This window comes from Heteronotia binoei, chromosome 6 (genome assembly GCF_032191835.1).
Source record: "Heteronotia binoei isolate CCM8104 ecotype False Entrance Well chromosome 6, APGP_CSIRO_Hbin_v1, whole genome shotgun sequence".
In the NCBI taxonomy this organism is placed as follows: Eukaryota; Metazoa; Chordata; class Lepidosauria; order Squamata; family Gekkonidae; genus Heteronotia; species Heteronotia binoei.
The window spans coordinates 61,595,204-61,614,259 of record NC_083228.1 but is presented as its reverse complement, the minus strand read 5'-3'; the positions used below and the strand labels follow the sequence as shown (position 1 = coordinate 61,614,259).

Here is a 19,056-nt window from a genome sequence, read left to right as displayed (position 1 = left end):
AGTTTTGTAAAAAGGGATCCAAAACTGCATAAGTCGGCTACAGCCTTGGACATGAGTAGCCTCTATCCACTGCTTACACTTGCTGGTAGTCACAGGATTGAGGGCAAGATCTGGATGAAAACCTATGTTCAGGGGTTGCTTTGTAGAAAAATAGGTGGTGGAGCTCATCCAGGGATTGTTATGCAGCTGCACATACTATTCAATGCAGAAGGAGGTGGAACTCTCAGAAAGGCTCAGGAGCTGTGCTCCTGTGAACTCTCACTGAATCTGAGGCCTACCTATGTGTAATCTGAGTAATTATCTGTTTCCAAAAACAAGATGTGAAGGCAAGATCTGGGATGAGTCAAGGTCAGAGCCTTTGTGGTGCAGAATTCCCGATTCAATAAATATAGTTCCTGTCATGATGTCATGGTGATGCTTTAGTGCATGGTAGGGCCTGCTGAAACAGCCTTTACAAGGTGGCATCTGTATTCTCAAATCCCTCTTACCTAGGAAAGGGCCCTCATCAAATCCTCTTTATGAATTTTCTTCTTGTATTTAAGAATTAGGGTTGCTAAGTCCGTCAGCTGTGCACTTACTGGGAGGGAAGGAATAAGAAGCAGGAAATAAACTCAACATGCCTATGTCACTTCTGGGTGACGCAGACATGTTGAGGGTGATGCTCTGGTTTGTGGGCAAAATTCTATGGTAGAATTAGCCCCCAAACCCCTCAACATCATCAACATGCATATGTCATTTCAGGTGACATAGGCATATCTCATTTACCTTTAATTTATTGCCTGTTTGGGAGGGGTAATTGCCCCTGGTTTCTGATAACCCTGAACTGGGGGGAGAGGTTCCAAACCAGGAGATCCCCCACCCCAAATGGGGACTGGCAACCCTATTAAGAGTGTTTTTTGTGTGTGTTGTCATGGTTGTTGTGTTTATTATCTTCTATTACAAGTTCCGCAGCTGTTGGAACGCAGTATGGAAAGTAAGTAAAACTCATGGCTGTAAGTTTGTTCTGATAGTGTCTGAGGGCTTTTACAAGGGGAAGGAGGACATACTTTTATCAGAGAATTGGTGTTACTTGGTAAACTGATTTACTTGGTACCTGAATATTTATTGCACATTCATACCAGTAATTTAATAGAATCATGCAATCTGCAAACTAGTCCAACAATGGAACAAGTTATCAAGGATCAAAATAGACATGACACTCAGAGATTTATCTTCCGTGGATTTTTAAACTGAAAATCAGTTATGGGTGGGCCATGTTCCAATTAGCCCACTGTCAAGTCTGCTTCAACTCTGGTCAAGCCTGTATGTCATCTTTGGTTCAGGGGAAAGCATTCTGGGTAAAAGCCATACTGTATGCCAATGCTGCTAGCTATACTCTTCCTCCCTTCCCCCTTCCTGTCTTTTGTTATGTAGTTTGTTCTGCAATGGAAGCATGTGAAAGAGATAATAGTGCCTTCTCAGACTGGGCAATGGGGGAGAGGCGCCTTGCCCAAGGCCAGCCGGCCTGAGAACGATTTGTAACATCAATGTGTGAATGTGCCCTGCATAGTACCCCCTCCCTAAAGAATTTCTTTGAAGAAACACCTTATATGATTATCCTTGCTGTATGTTCCCCAGTCTCTCAATCTCCTAGCTGTTGGATACAATGATTTCATTAAACTAGAAACTTTTTATCAAAAGGTCTCGTTATTGAGTCAGCCGACTTGACACCCACGGTATAGGAAAGGAGGGCTTATCCATTTCCCCTGTGCCATTTTCTGAAGCTCCATCACCCCAGATAGGTATTTGCATATGGTTTTGTGAAGAATAACAGTTCATTACTGGCTGAAACATTGGCGGGGGGAGACACATGCTCGATGGGAGCACATTCGACCAGTGCTGAAAGAGCTGCACTGGCTACCTATTGTGTTCCAAGTCTGTTTCAAGGTGTTGGTATTGACCTTTAAAGCCCTTTATGGTCAGGGGCCTGTCTATCTGCGGGACTGCCTTTCTCTACATGTCCCCCAGAGAGCACTGCGTTCAGGGACAAAAAAATCTATTGTCCATCCCTGGACCAAAGTAGGCTAGGTTGCATTCGACGTGAGCTAGGGCCTTCTCAGTGGCAGCACCAGAATTGTGGAATGCTCTCCCGGAGGCCATAAGGGCCCTGTGGGATCTTTCCACTTTCCACAGGGCCTGTAAGACCAAACTGTTCCAACAGGCCTTTGATATCTAGCCGGGAGAGAACAGCCACCCGACATCATATAGAGTACTAGGTGATCACCGTCAGAAAAGAAGAACTCGCCTATATTGTAGTGAAACAGCACCATGAAATATTTTTAAAATCTTATATTGTAATCATGTTTTATTGGTTTTTACTGGTTTTAACTTGTGAATATGAATGTTGTCAGCTGCCCTGAGTCCGCTTGCGAAGAGGGCGGGAGAGAAATTTAAAGTAATAAATAAATAAATAAGTTTTGAATCAGGTTCCACCACCATAACTATTTACTCTTTAAAAAATTAGAGACCCTAAATAAAATCGTTAAATGTTGTCCTCTAACAAGACTTTGGATATACAGAAGCTGTTTTAGGTATATGCTGTATATTTAACGATATTAATTTAGATAGTTGGCTATGTTCTTTCTAGTATTATGATTCTTACACATTCTACCTACCACAGTTCTTTGTCCATGTTCAGACTGGGACAGGCAGAAGCAGGGTTGCTGACTTTAGGTTGGGAGATTCCTGGAGATTTGGAATAGAGCCTGGGGAGAGTGGGGTTGGGGGAGAGAGGTCAGTGGGGCATAATGGTATAAAATTCATCCTTCAAAGCAACCATTTTATCTAGGGGAACTGCTTTCTGTCACCTGGAGATAAGTTGCAATTCTGAGAGATTTCCAGGCCCCACCAGGAGGTTGGCAACCTTAGGTGGAGAAGGATCCACATTCAGTCCCTGGCATTCCCCAAGGAGTTTAGATAACAGGTGTTGAGAAAGAAGTGTTGTCACTCAGAGGTGACAGTACTGAGATAGATGGACCAGTATTATAAGCCTTCGTGTGTTTGCCCTCTACCAATCAATATATTGGTGCCACAGTAAGTATGAGTATACTGATTAACCTGCTACAACAGAGCAAACTCAGAATATTACCATTGCTCATTAAAAAGTAGTGGTACAATGTGAAGTGAGTGTTGAGACACAATGAGAAAATGGTATAAAGACTGGAATGGAGTGGTCCTTGAACCTACCAAGAAAGTTCCCAGGGAACCACTGTCCTGAAAGTACACTGTGGGCTAGCACCAAGTGAGGTAAGTGGCCCCATGATGCTGACAGTACTGTAGAGGGCTCTTTGGCATAAATGCCAATGGGTAAAGGCTCAGTTGATGCGCAAGCCTGCACTCATTGCCACTAGAACTATGACTCATGTCCAAACCATGAAGAACTGGTAGTGCAGACAGATCAGTCCTGTGAACCTTCCCCTTGGGTAGAAGTATCATACAGGCCTAGGCTTCTCATCCGTGTGACAACTAGGTCTATGCTTACACATGCACATGAATAAAGTAAGCTTCCTTTCACTGACTCAGGCCATCAAGATTAGTATTGTCTACTCTGACCAACAGGTCAAAGTTTTTCACATCATCTATTAGTGAAAGGCACCCCATTCTACATCACTTTCTCTGTGGGAGGAAAACAAAAGGTGGCAGACCAATTCCTAGAGAGGACTGATGTAACTTGCAGGAAAAACCCACCTCCCTTACCTCCTACTAGCTGTTAAACTGGGTCTGGCAACCCTGTCTAGATTCACAGCTGCTCTGCATCATCATCTTTTCACTTATGATTTGGTTTTACATTTTCACCCTACTTTGTCTACAGAATAAAGACGCTATTCTGTATTGCCAGCTAGTTACAGTATTATTTTTTCTTCTTCCCACCACAACCTCAGCAGTCTGTAGAATGACTTTCTTCTTTTAAAGGTTTGGTTCCTGCCCTTTTGTTGACACATAAATATAATTAATGGAGGGTAATTATATCCCACTAGTGACAAAATGCTACAGTGTATTGTTTTCTAGTGCCAATTATCATGAAATAAAGTCACTCATGTGACTTTTTAGTTCTTTCACTCATCTTCTTGTACATAGTATAGCACATAAATAAAACCATTATTTTGCCAGTCTGTTGCCCTTTCTCCATTGTGACGCATAGCTGCCCACAAATATGCAACAGTAATTTCTCTACCAGTTCCCTCTCTGTAATTGGTGTTAATTGTCACACAACAGAGAAATCATGAGTCAAGTCTCTGTGTTGACTTTTAACGCCAGCTACAAGAAAATGAGTTCATTTTATTTCCATTTTAATTTTTAATTTTTAAAGAATTTGCAACTTGCTTTTTATTTTTTTTGCCAGATATGTATGTTGTGTTGGCTTTTACAAATAGAAGATTTGTAGTATACAGGTAGAAGTCAGAATAGTTTTATTAGTTGGCAGAACAATTTTATAGATAAAGGACTGGGGGGGGGAGGGGGAAGCTGTTTGTTAAATAGCACCAAAAAGTACCCAATATTTTTGGTCAAAGTAATTTTAACAGAAGACAATGGCTGATGGAAATTGTGTTCATTTTCATGGTACAATTTAGCTGTAAAATGTGTCCTTTTCACTGGAAGATTATCTTGACTTTCTGAAACATTGTGCCTTGAATGAGTAGAAAACTTGAGTAGAAGTAATAGTTGACTAACTGCATCATTTGATGTTGCCAGATTAGCCTTCCTTGCTGAGGAGTTTTGTGAGATTTCTCCTTTACCCTTTCATGTTTAAAATCACCTTTTTGTGTGTGTGGTAAATCCCTCATATATGAAGTTAATTAGCTGAAGGGACCGGTGAGAACATTTCACAGCAGAAGAAGCTTAAAGGGCAAGGTGTATGTATATATCATAATAAGACTTTCAAAGAAGGAAAGGTAAAGATGGGCTACAACAGTGAGTCTCAAACTGTAGCAACATGAATACTCCCATTTTTATTTAATTTTGCCATGTGATTGTGCATAATGGATCAAGTGAAAGTAGCTTCATGAGATTAACTAATGCACAGTACAAAGGACTGACCTTACCTATATGGTACAAAAATGGCCACAGGATTATTTGTGCCAAAAATCAGTTCCTCCATATTTGAAAAGGATGGAGTTCCACCTGATCCCAAGTTACTGAATGGAAAAATCTTTAAACAACCCTTCATCCTTTTCAAGAGGAGGGCTTGAGTCATGCATCTTTCCTCCGTTGTCTGCAAAGAGGCTGTGATACCCATAGGGCTTTTTTTGTAGCAGGAACTCCTTTGCATATTAGGCCACATACTCCTGATGCAGCCAATCCTCCTAGAGCTTACATTAGGCCCTGTACTAGGAGTCCTGTAAGCTCTTTGAGGACTGGCTATATGAGGGGCGTATGACCTGATATGCAAAGGAGTTCCTGCCTCAAAAAAAGCCCTGGATACCCATATGTTAACAAGAAAGGGTTGCCAATTCTGGAGATTTGGGGGTGGAGCCTAGGGAGGGCAGGATTTGGGGAAGGGAGGGACTTCAGCAAGGTATAATGCCAGAAAGTCCTCTATCCAAAGCAGCCATTTTCTCCTAAGGGAACTGATCTCTGTTGTCTGAAGATCAGCTGTAATTCCAGGAAATCGCCAGGCCCCACCTGAGGGCTGGAAACTAGGGTTGCCAAGTCCAATTCAAGAAATCTCTGAGGACTTTGGGGGTGGAGCCCGGAGACACTGGGGTGGAGCTAGGAGCAAGGGTGTGACAAGCATCACTGGCACACCTTTTTAAATGTCTTCCTTCCCTCCACCCTCCCCTTCTCTGATTTCACCTCAGAGACGGAGCGGAGCGGGCGACGCCACTGCGCTGCTGCCGCCTCTTCTCCGCTTCAACATAACTGCTCCTCCGAGATGGGCTGAGGCTGAGCCCATCTCAGAGGAGCAGCTACAGTGAAGCGGAGAAGAGGTGGCAGCGCAGCGGTGTCACCCGCTCTGCCTCTGAGGTGAAATCAAAGAAGGGGAGGGTGGAGGCAGGCCAGGAGCGTGGTGAGCCGCGAGTCCGGGTCCTAGAAGGACCCAGAATCGCGGCTCGCCACGCTCCTGGCCTGCCTCCACCCTCCCCTTCTCTGATTTTACCTCATTGGCGGAGCGGGCGATGCCGCTGCGCTGCTGCCGCCTCTTCGCTGGTTCACCTTAGCTGCTCCTCTGAGATGGGGCGGCTCGCCACGCTCCTTGGCGCTGTTTCCCCTCTCCCCCTGCTTCCATTTTTTTGGAGAGCGGGGGAAGAGGCTGTAAATTCTGGGGTCCCCCGCCAGGGTGGGAGGGTTGGGAAGCCTACTGGAAACCCAATAACAAAAAGGGGACTGTAAAGAGTCTGAGTGAGCTCCTGTCATCTGCTTGATCCAACCAAAGTGCACTGTGACTAGCCCAGTACTTCAAGGACCTGCAGACTGAGCAAACCCTTTGCCAAACAGCTGCTTCCCCTTACCTTGCCATTCCCTTTGTCATTGTTACTAGGGGTGCATATTCAGTTTACCTGAGCCAGAAAAATACCTCCCAAAATACCATGCCATTATTTTTATTTTTATTTTTAAGCTGAATGTGGATCAGAGATCTGTATGTAGCTACTGATATAAGTAACACTGAAGAAAGCCTTTTTTTTGTTTGTTTTTATTCAAATGCATTCAGCTATATTGAGAAGGCATTCAAAGAGATCATGGTCTTTTAAAATGCCTTCTCCTCCAAGCCCTGCTGCTACCATGGCAGTAGCGCAACTCAGCTAGTGAACTTAGGAGGTATATACACCATTCTGCTGCCACCAAGCCTAGAGGCATTAAGAGAGACCATGGTGTCTTTAAAAGCCTTCTTGTCCAATCCAAGCTGCAGCTGCAGTGCAACTCAGCGAGTGATCAGTTCTCCATTATACCATACCAGTGGTCCCCATAGGTATAATGGAGCAAAAAAAAGAAGAGGGTTTTCTGAAAAATTCCCAAATCCCAGTGCCATACCGATATTGGGATTTGGGGATATTGGAAAACAGTAGTATTTTTGAGTTCAGTATACCTGAACCCCCAAAATGCTTTTTTGCACATCCCTAGCTCTTACACACACATGCTATCCCTTCCCAGTCTTGTATGAGGTACAGCCTGTTACCATACAGGGGATGCAAGGGTGGAATGTGACCTGGATAACCCTGACCAGAATGGCTTGTCAAGCCTGACCAATCTGTACTGCATTGGGATTTACTGTTCTGGCTTCTTGTGTCCAGCTAGAGATCAGCACTACCAGGTTCTTCCTGAGACTTTCTTCATCCCCTCCAGGTATGCACTGCCGTTTTTTAACAGAGAGCAGTTACCCTAGAGGAGGAGAACAGGCCATAGGAAAGGAGGAGCAGGCATTAGCATATGCAGCCTGGTTCCTTTAGTATGCCTGAGGGTAGAACAAGAACACACTGGCAGAAGGTCCCACTTGGTAAGTAAAGGCAGGTTCTGGAAACAGGGAGCAGCGTGTTAACAAGGTGGGGACTGTCATTTATCTGCTGTGGTCTATCATGACAGGGTTGGGTGGCACCCTAAAACATTCCAATGATCCCTTCAAGTACCCTTACATATCCCAGGGTAGTTGGGGATCCTGGTTTGAGACCCACTTTATTCCTGCATGGTCTATTCTTATTCTTGGCAAAATATTTGTCTCTGCAGATAGCAAACTGACCTGCAGAACAGATATATGTTTAATAGAATTTCAAATCTTCTTTGCTGGTAGGTCATTGATGGCAACACACTACTTAGACATCAAATTATGACCTATAGGGCTCTTGAACAGAGTTACGGACACAAGAGGTAGGACATAAGAAGCAGAAGTAGGACATAATCCTGCCTGTAAGCACAGGGTTTCTATATGTTTCAGTTTAAACAAAACAAATTGACGGCAGCCAAGAACTGCCATTATTTCTGCAACTGCAAACGAGAGCACAAAATTGGTTAATGCTCCGTTGTTTGTTTGTTTTAAATTTATGTGTGGTTTTTATATTCATCAATATGTGCCATTCTTTCCCTCAGCTACATATAGTTTTAATGCAGCAGTCTAACTACAAAACATCCAGCAGCCCCTTTGGACAGAACTCCCATTCTTTAGCTAGCATTTGAAAAATCATGCTCCAGTACTGTTAACCTGCTTGGCTTTGTAATCTCCCTTCTTTTTTCTTGCGTGAAGCTTGATATTGGTAATGATATTTCTCTACTCTCTTCCTTTTTATCTGTTTACTTGTATTTATGCTGAGATGGCAACCAAACTCAGAGGCATGAACAGGGAGAGCAGATTAGTGTCTAGGAGTTCACTAAAATGAGCTATGCAAATAATATGATTTTTCCTCTACGGCCTACTCTGTCTTGTGGAAAAAGTAATTAAAGCTTATACCCAGTGCAGCCTTTAAAGTGAACATGACAATAGGCAAATGTCCCATTCCAGCAGAAATTGAAACAGTAGTCCCGGTGTGGGTCAATTACTTCAATTATCTGGGATTCATGATGAATTAGAACACTATCAGCTTTCACAAATTATGCACACTGTTGTCAATCGCTTGTGCAGGAGTAAGAATCCAAGGAAATATTGGGTCCCATAAGGTAATGATGGTAAGAAAAAATTGTCTAGAACAGGTGGATTAATTCTGCAATATACACTTCAATGTTCAAAGTATAAGATCTCTCCAGAAATCCGGAGGGTGAGCGGCTGCTTGATTAAGTACGATATCACTGGCAAATATCACAAGGCAGCCAGTAATCACACCAGAGCCAAAGAGAGACAGGGAAGAACATAGAGCAGATGGATTGTTTCAATTATATGAGTCCCTTGAATACAAACCATAACTGCCATCCATGGATCTGACAGTAGACTAGTATTAACTGTATCGCCATGACATCATTGAAAAATCTGCTAGGGCTTAAGAATTTCAACAGCTGTAAACCTCTGGTTTCTACCAAGCACTGATGTTGACCCATAGTCACCTTTTAGCAATGAGAACAGGGTAGTGAGAGAATAATGTTTGGTAGCATTTCAAGTCTTTTGAGCTGTGGCGTTTCACAATAGGTTTGCAACTGCTGTGCAGGGAACAGCAGCTAATGTTTCACTGCAATCGCTATGTACTTATTTTTCATTTTAAACAGTGGTGGACTCTGATTTTCTGTTTAAAGAAGGACTGATTATTAAGAATGTACAGGCAGTTATATAGAAAGGACCACATCATGTCTCTCATGTCTCAGAGTAGCACAATTAAGCAAGAAGTATAGCAGCCTGTCCTCATTTTGCTGTCTCTTTCTAGGTTGTCTTTAAAACCAGCTGTCTACCATATCTTGTAATTGGGCAAAAAATCATGTAGCCAGATAAATTAAAAATATCTTGTATATTTTTGTTAATGTTCAGAATTATATTTTTCATATATAAAGCTAAAATATACAGAAAACTTTAAAAATGTAATATGTATTAAGGCCAAGAACTATCGGTTTAATGCTCAGATTTCTGCACCAAGATTGTCATCTCTCTGTATAAAGACAAGTCTCCTGACCTACAAATCAAGCTCCAGCCAAAACTCCTGGACCTAGAAACTTGAAGTTTTGAGGAACATTCCTTTATAATAATAATATTTTATATCGTGGTGTAGACAGCCATTAAGAAAGGATTTTAAAGAATTCACCACCTAAGGAGGTAAAAAGGAGTAAAATGTGTTTCCCCATAAGGATGCAGTGTGGCTTGGAGGCTGCTGCCTCTTCCTCTGCTCACAGAGACAGTCAGAGCAAAACCCACCTGATAACCCACCTGATTGGACATCACCCCCAATGTTCTAAAGCTCACTAGGCTTGCCAGTCTTCCTGTAGAGCCTGGCTGGTCTGAGTTAGATTTACAGCAAACTGCTGACAACATTCCATATCTCATCCCCCCCATCTCCAAAAAGGAACACAGAGGTCATTTGCATATGAGGCCTGATGGGTCCTCACCCACAACATTCTAAACAGTATGTATTTCCTATTGGGAGTCATCGAAAGTGCCCTAAGGTAAAATGCACCTCCCAGTCTTCCTCTAAAAATTCACTAGAGATTTTACATAAAAGCCAATATGGAAACTCAGCCTTCAAATGATCAGGTGGAAGTGGTGCACAACCTTTCGAGAAACAATCCCCCGCTCCAATCCCCCCATTCCAATAAGATGCCAGAATTCACCGCCGCTGAAACTTGGTAACAGGTGTCTCATTGGATACACAGTTCAAGCGGGAGTGAGTGGGTGACTTCAATGTTCATGCCGATGACGTGACCTCCAATCAGGCGATGGACCTAGTGTCTTCCATGGCGACACTAGGACTCTCCCAAATAGTTACGACACCCACTCACCAGGCCGGTCACATGTTAGACTTGATCTTCGCGTCGGGAGTTGTAGTGAACGATCTTGCTTCTATAGCAGTGCCATGGTCGGATCACTATGCCCTCAAGGCTCGTGTGGACGTCCCACCCCAACCCCGTTTGGGCGGCGAGCTTATTTTAGCTCGCCCGCGGAGCCTGATGGACCCGGAACGGTTCCTGACGGCCCTGCGGGATCCCTGGCCCCCTGGCGATTCCCTCGATGACCTGGTGGAGTCTTGGAATAATAGGCTCACCGGGGCCATCGATGAGATCGCGCCTAGGCGTCCTCTGCACCCTCGTTCAAGGCCGACACCCTGGTATAACCAGGGGTTGCGGCAGTTGAAACGAGGACTCAGACGACTAGAGAGGCAATGGCGGCGTACCCGAGATGAAGCGACTCGAACATCTTATAGAGAGGTTATGAAGTCCTATGAGGTGGCAGTCAAGGCCGCAAAGAAAACTTACTTTGCGGCAGAGATTGCGTCCGCAATTTCGCGCCCGGCACAACTGTTCAATACAATTCGGACTCTTACAACGCTGCCACAGGGCAGACCAAATTTTAATGAATTGGCTGTGAGGCTTTTGCGAATTTTTTTGCGGATAAAATCGCATCGCTCCGTTCCGACTTCCCTGCCACATTAGATACAGTTAGCGAACCTGAGGCTCCGTGCCTGTCTTCGGAGTGTGTCCTGGACGGTTTCGGCGCGCTCAGCCTGGAAGAAGTTGACAGGATCCTCCTATCTGCACGCCCAACAACTTGTAAATTGGACCCATGCCCCTCCTGGCTTATTAAGACCTGCCAGAGGGAGCTAAGATATCCTATACGGGATATCATAAATAGATCCCTATTGGAGGGACATTTTCCATCGGCGCTCAAAGAGGCGGTGGTCCGTCCCCTCCTGAAGAAAACAACGTTAGATCCGACCGAATTGGCACACTACCGGCCGGTATCGAATTTGCCCTTTTTGGGCAAACTTATAGAGAGGGCAGCGGCGTTGCAGCTACAGAGCTTCCTGGATGATGCTTCTGTCCTCGACCCCTACCAGTCTGGTTTTCGCCCGGGCCATGGGACGGAGGCGGTGCTGGTCGCCCTGGTGGATGACCTTCGGCGACATCTGGATCAAGGCAGCTCGGCGGTGCTGATGTTGTTGGACCTATCGGCAGCGTTCGATATGGTCGACCATCGGCTCCTGGCGTGCCGCCTTGCCGACGCAGGGATTCAGGGGTTGGCCTTGCAATGGCTTTCCTCTTTCCTTGACGGTCGGGGACAAAGGGTGGCGATTGGGGAGGAACTGTCCCGGAGACACACGCTTGAGTGCGGGGTGCCTCAAGGGGCGGTGCTTTCCCCGATGTTATTTAACATCTATATGCGCCCCCTTGCCCAGATGGCCCGAGGGTATGGGCTGGGTTGCCATCAGTATGCTGATGACACCCAGCTCTATCTGCTTATGGACGGCCGGCCCGCCTGCGCCCCAGAAAATCTGGACCGGGCGTTACAGGCAGTGGCTAGGTGGCTTAGGCTGAGTGGGCTGAAACTGAACCCAGAGGTCCTTTGCTTAGGTCGCTGCGGCCCGGGAAGGGAACTCCCCCTGCCAGTTTTTGACGGCGCTCCATTAATAGCGTCGGGCAGGGTTAAGAGCCTGGGGGTGCTGTTGGAGCCTTCATTGACGATGGAGGCTCAGATAGCAGCCACTGCCAAGTCCGCTTTTTTTCATCTTAGGCGGGCGAGGCAGTTGGCCCCCTTCCTGGAACGTGACGACCTGGCAACAGTGATTCATGCTACGGTCACCTCGAGGCTGGACTACTGTAATGCCCTCTACATGGGGCTACCCCTGTGCCGAACCCGGAAACTGCAGTTGGTGCAGAACGCTGCTGCCCGGCTGTTATTAGGGCTCCCAAGATGGGAGCACATTCGACCGGGGCTCCAGGGTCTGCACTGGCTGCCAGTAATATTCCGAGTCCGGTACAAGGTGTTGGTTATGACCTTTAAAGCCCTATATGGCCTAGGACCTGCCTACCTTAGGGACCGTCTCTTCCCACACGTTCCCCAGAGAGTACTACGTTCAGGTTCACAAAACCTGTTGGTAGTCCCCGGGCCAAAGGAGGCCCGCCTAAAATCCACCAGGGATCGGGCCTACTCAATAACGGCACCTTATTGGTGGAACCAACTGCCGGAAGAGGTGCGGGCCCTGCGGGATCTAGGGCAATTCCGCAGGGCCTGTAAGACAGTCCTCTTCCGGCAGGCCTATGATATTAACTGACAATGCAAAATATCCTGGATGAAAAAATGTATCTATAGGCCGCCGGTTTTTACTCTATCTTGTTTTTACTAAATTATGGTTTAATGGTATTTTAATTGTTTAAACTGAAATTGTTTTAATTATTGTGTTGTAAGCCGCCCTGAGACACCTAGGTGAGAAGGGCGGGGTATAAATCTTAATATAAATAAATAAATAAAATAAATCAGGGCACTAGGTGTTGGTCTGTCACCTGTTGCTATCACTTCCATGCCCACATGGGAGTCAGGGGAATGCGATTAGTTTGTAGGTGACTCTGAGGCACATTTTTTGGGGGGGAGGGGGCTGTTGCCACCTGGAGAGGGGTTGCCCATAGGACAGCAGGTTTCGGCAGGAGAACAGACCAACAGTGATTGGTGAGACAGATGTTGCTAACTCAGCCTGATGTGCACCCATCCATGCCCACAAGCTATTGGCTGGAAAGTGACTTGTGCCAAGCTGCAGCAGGTATAAATGTCGGGGGGGGGAGGGAAGCCACAGATTTATGTGGGTTGTAGTTGGTGAGCGGATTGTCTCTGCTCTCCCTCCAAAACCTGCTGCCCTAGCGCTATAGCAATCTTTGCCCGATGTCCCCCCCCCCCAAAAAAAGCCAGAGATTGCGTGCTGGCAGGCGAAAACGGCTGGTGCTGGTGGAAGCGAGATAAAAGCGGAACAGTGTGAAATGGCTCGCTTCAATCACGGAACCCTACCGGGAAAAAAAACGTGTCTGAAAACTCCCATTCCTGTCTCAGATTACTGCAAGGCGGCACAATACTGACTCCCACCGGTAAGTGTGAAAAGGCCCAGAGTCTCTGTCAGTCTTTGGACATTTGCAAAATCCATCTGGAATTTTGAGTGTTCATGTTAGCATCCTGAGAGATGTTTGTATGGTACTACCATTGTCATCTTTTGGGGGGCAGGAGTTTGAGCTTTAGGTGGTTGATCCCCCCCCCCAACCTCGCTATATTTCTCAGGTTTTCATCTTGTGCTGCTCTTGCAAACATTTTAATTACTGCTGCTATTATTTCTATTAAAGTTTAGGTTATTTACACATTTTAGATTTTATTGTGAATTGTATTGGCTGCTTATTCGGCAGAAAGGGAGCATACAAATTTATTTAAATATGAACACTGAAATATTATTAAACTTGTTTCCTTCTTTTTTTACAGAAAAAAAAATCAAAAAGTTTAAACCAATTTAGTAGTTTTAGATTAAGCTCCAGAATAATTATCAGCAAAAACATGCAGCCAGTACCTAAAAAAGAGATGGAAAGGCGGGCACCCTCAGACTTTTGATAAAGGCTCCCCAGAGCACTACAGCAACAGGGAGGGTATAAAGGTACTCTGGGGAGGGTATGGAAATGTTTCCACAGGCTGGACTAGAAACAGGGCCCCATGATGTGAGCATGTGGGACTAGACACAGCTGCTATCTGGTACTCGGCTGGAAAATGCCAGAGGGATTGTACTTGGGGTAGCAGGAGCAGGAGGGAGTTGGGACCTGCAAGGAGAAAATCCTCCTGCCCCCCCCTCCCAAATCTCTGAACCATTGCTGTCAGAAGATTCCTCTCCAAAGAGTTTTAGCAACTGCTGATGTCTGGATGTTGCTAATGTCTCTCTTTCATCTTGGGAAAACCCCAATGACAGAGCAGAGGAAGAAGGATCTGAGACCCCTTGTGCTGCCCTATAGGGGCAGGACTCCAGGGGAGCTGGTTTCATGCCTAGCGCTAGGGGCCTCTGGTTCTCTGTGGGGGAAGGGATTCTTCCTCCCATGATGAGCACTATTTTACCCAGTGTTCACCCTCATAGTGTTCACTGAGCCCCTGTGATTGGCATGAGTGCAGAAGCAAGATGGCAATCTGATCCCTCATTGCAGAAACTTCCCAACCCTGGATGGCAAAGCAGAAAGCAAATCACTAGCAGGAGAGGGGGAAGGGAGGAATATAAAAGTACTCAATAGCTAAGCCCCTGTGCTTGGGATGAATGCAGAAAGAGCAGAACCAGATCCCTGGTTCCAGAAAACTCCCAAACCTCTACAGCTGAGAGCAGAGGAGATTCCCTAGCAGGAGAGATCAGTGGGATAAAAAGGCACCCAATAGCTTAGTTGGGTGGGAAAGGCACCCAAGAACAGAGCCATATCTTTCATTCCAGAAAAATCCCAAACCCCACAGCATTGCAGAGAAGATGAAACATGGGTGGGGGGAACAGAAAAATACTTATCAACTATGCTCAGTGTGAGCTCAGGAAGAGTAGTTCGAGAAAACTCTCAAACCCCCAAAGCAGACAGCAGAAGAGAGCAGAGAGAGCAGATCAGAGAGAGCTCCACTGCACCCTAAATCCCAAACCCCAGCAACAGACAGTAGATCAAGCAAACAGAAAGCAAAACAATCAACCAATTTTGCTAGCTCCGTGCCTCTCTTTCACTTCATCAGCCAACAAAGAAGCCATCAGCTTACTCAATATATAGGCTTGTGAGCCCATAGACCATAATGGTAGCCAGCAGTACCTGTTAAGCTTTGGAAGGCCCCTATCGGTGTTTCCAAAGCTGGAGAATTCTGCTCCCACTGTTGCCTTGGAGTTCTCTAAACAGTTTAAATAATCTGCAACAGTCTTTCTTTGCTCACAGACTGCACTAAAACTTCATGAAAATTCATAATGGTAGAACCTCCATGGTTTACTTCATGGACCATGAACCAGCCAAAGATAATCACAGACTTTAGTTTGTGAGCCAGTTCATGTCCATGCCTAGTTGATCCTGGTCAGTATTTAGAAGACCACCAGGAAAACCTAGGGTTGCTACTCAGAGGCAGGCAATGGTAAACCACCTCTGAATATCTCTTGCCTTGAAAACCCAAAAGGATCGCCACTAACGGTGTGGGGGGGGGAGTGGAATCAGTATTTTTCGGTCTCAGGAATATTGAACTTGAAAAATCTTTATATTTTCTGATATTCCCAAATCCCAATATTGGTATGGCTTTGAGATTCAGGAATTATTTGGGAAACCCAAAATTTTTGGCTCCATTTTTGGGGACCATATAATGGAGAATTGATTGGGGGGCTCTTGGGGGGGGGGTGTCTGTTTTTTTAAGTAGGAGCACCAAATTTGCAGCATAGCTGTTGGTGCCTGTCTTCAACCTCCCCAAGTTTGAAAAAGATTGGACGAGGAGGTCCGATTCTATGGGCGTCCAAAAAGGGACCCCCATCCTCCATGGCTTTCTATAGAGGAGGGAAAGGCATTTAAAGAGACTATGGTCTCTTTGAATGCCTTCTCCAAGCTGTGGTGCCCCTGTGGATGCATATGCCTTCTGAATTCACTCACTGAGTTGTGCTGCTGCTACCATTGCAGCGGGACTTCTAGTAGGCATTTTATGTGCCTGTTGTTTTCTCCAAGCATGTTGGTAGCATGACTCAGCAAGTGAACTCAGAAGGCATGTGCCTTCTGAGGTCACTCACCAAGTTGTGCTGCTATTGGGGCAGCAGGGCTTGGAAGAGAAGGCATTTAAAGGGTTTGGAAGAGAAAGCCTATTGCCTTCTCCAAGTGCAGCAGCAGCACAGCTTAGCCAGTGAACTCATAAGATATATGCCTTCTGAGTTCATTAGCCAAGTCCCCCCGCCACCACCATGATGGAGCTTGGAGGCATAAGCATTTAAAGAGGTCAGTCACTTTAACTTCCTTATTACCTTCTGTAAGCACAGTTCACTAGCAGAGTCCTGCAGCTGTGGCAGGGCTTGGTGGAGAAGGCATTTAAAGAGACTGCAGTCTCTTTAAATGCCTTCTCTGTATAACTGAATGTATCTGAATGAAAGCAAAAAAAAAAAAAATCAGCTTTTTTCAGTCAGTAGCCAGTAGCCGCATACAGATACCTGGTCTGCATTCAGTTTAAAAATACCCGGAAAATACTGGTAATGTATTTTTCAGCTTGAATAAACTGAATTCACATCCCAGATTACCACAAGTGCACCAGTTCAGATCACATAACACAGTAGTTCCTTTCAAAGCAGGAATCTCGTATCTCACCTCAGTGTGCTAAAGGGGGAAAGAGGGAGCATGGCTCTTTTTACCTCCTCCCGATCAAATTTCCCTGCAACTGTAATGAAGGCTGCACTAAGCAGGTAGCTTGGCTAGCTGATGGAACTAAAAAAGGTTTACCTTTCTTCCCTCCATCTTCCTAGCCTGTTCTCCCCCAGCACCTCAGGTGTTGCTAAAATGACATCTTAATTTCCCAGTACACCAGGAAAAGCAGCTCAGGTATTGCCAAAATAGGAAGAGGCTGATAGCAGAGAGGCTCTTCATCCTTGCTTCTCTTGACCAGCCATCTGCCTGCCTGCTGCTGCTGCTAGTATTGCCTATGTAGATACTATGCTGGGATAGGAGGAAAGGAGAGGAAGAAATCTTTTTCTTTTGCTTAGATCTGGAATTCAAGCTAGAGAATAATTTGTGGTGTGATGCTTGGCTTCATAGTGGAGGGAGCATTGCAGTCTTCTGAAGCTTGGGTTAAAAGTATATGGAATATTAATTTTGGTGGCACCTATAATAAAAATTCATGTTGAGAAACCAGTATTTGTGAACATCAGCATCAGTAAATGTTCACTTCATGTGGTAAAATATTTGTTGTGTTTTTTCTCATCAAGTGAAAAAGGTGGAGTGGAACCCCATAAAGGATAATTTCAGCCTAACTGAGGCATCTATGTAGCTCATAAGAGCTTCTAAGAATATGGTAAACTTTTAGCCTTGGAACAATAAAAAGGAGCTTGAAAGAAATCACACTGAAAGATTTTGACTTTGTCTGAATTGCAAATATTTGAGACAGATAAAGGAAGTGGAGATTCACAGAACTTTTATAGGGTACAGAAATGGAATGGCTGGAACTCTGCCAAAATGCCTTTCCAAGTCTTCCTTTCCCCTTCCCACCCAAAACATACTGCCTTTTCATTATCTTGAATTTCCTTTCTTACATTCTAAAACTTGAAATGGCAATATTAGAAAGTATTTTCAATTTTGAACTGTAAAAAGGTTATGCATTGACATTACCAGTTCTTGGATTTAGTTATATGTATTTTAGATAAAGATAAGATTTTTACTTGGGTAAATGCAAAAATTCTGCATTACTTATGGTTCACTGGCTTAACGTCATAGCATTTCTTTCAGTAGAACAGGTACCTGAATATTAAGCTGTTGTTTTTCTTCATTCCTAATGATTTAGTCAGATTTAAAATGCCAAGAGTTCATTAACTGACTTCGGGAATTGATATTCAAGATATGGTCAACCAACACGAATGTTTAGGTTTCAGATGGATTTGTTGCTTTAACATATTGAATGACTTGTAGGTCAATAGCAATTCCCCTAGTGATTTTTAAAAAAAATCTAGCTGTATTGCGTTTAACTTCTTTGTTACTTGTAACTAAAAATTTTCTCTTTCAAAAGTATTCTCTTCTTCACTTTCATTTTGTACCATACAGTTTTCTTAATTCGGTAATTAATAAAAGGAATCTGTATAGCACTTATGCAACACTGTTTATATATCTGTTCTTCTTAGAGAAAGTCTGCAAAGTATGTCAGTATTTGTTACTGCCATATGGTGGGAAAAGAATATATTTTATCTTAAAAAAAACCATTTGAAATTAAATTTATCCTGTAAACCAGATATTAAATACTGGGTTTGATACAGAGGAGGACGCTTGGAGGAGTGATCAGCATCTTTTATTAGTGATACAGCATGCTGGTGAGACTGAACTGAACTGCAATGTGTAGCTGACTGGCCAACTATATACACATCTGGTTCCCATGCTGGCAAGCCATTGGCTCGTTTAAGCCAGCAGCAGAAACCGCGATTGGTCAGGGGAGCGCAGGGACTAGGATCCAACTCCCATTGTTATGCAAGTCCCAAACTCCTTCGGCTCCACTGAGCCACTATGGGAGACCTTGAGCAACGGGAACACCAGATGTGAGTTTAGATCCTGTGAACAGTTCTTTGTTACTTTCCCCTTCCCATTAGAATTGCCAAAATTTGCTTCTGAGTGAAGACCAGCTCCACTTGCCATACATCCCTGCCAGCTCTGAGGAGGAACTTTGGGGGAGGGGGGTTCAGAGACCTCCTGTGTGAAGGGGAAGGTAAAAGGTAGTAAAGATTCTTCCTGTGAGTTCTTTGTCTTTCGTGTCCCATAGAATCCAGACCATGATCTCTGTCATACTGAGCTTGACATTTAAAAGTTAATTATCAAAACCTTTTGGTATAGCTAAGTGTTCTGTGAAGAGCCATATACGTACATAATGGATTTTGTACAATAAAACAAGAAAAAAAAACCTATTGAAAGTGTTTGTCACAATTTAGAGGATTCTGTTACTCATCACTGAAAATATCACAGACAGAATCCACTTAGATGCTAGTGACA

The 19,056-nt window shown here is 44.5% G+C and overlaps 1 protein-coding gene across 1 annotated transcript in view; it reads left to right on the top strand.

The window, feature by feature from the left end:
- The window catches only part of ATRNL1 (attractin like 1), a 1,015,273-nt gene that overhangs the window by 789,852 nt on the left and 206,365 nt on the right, over positions 1 to 19,056 (top strand). The gene's annotated exons all lie outside the window — the stretch shown is intronic.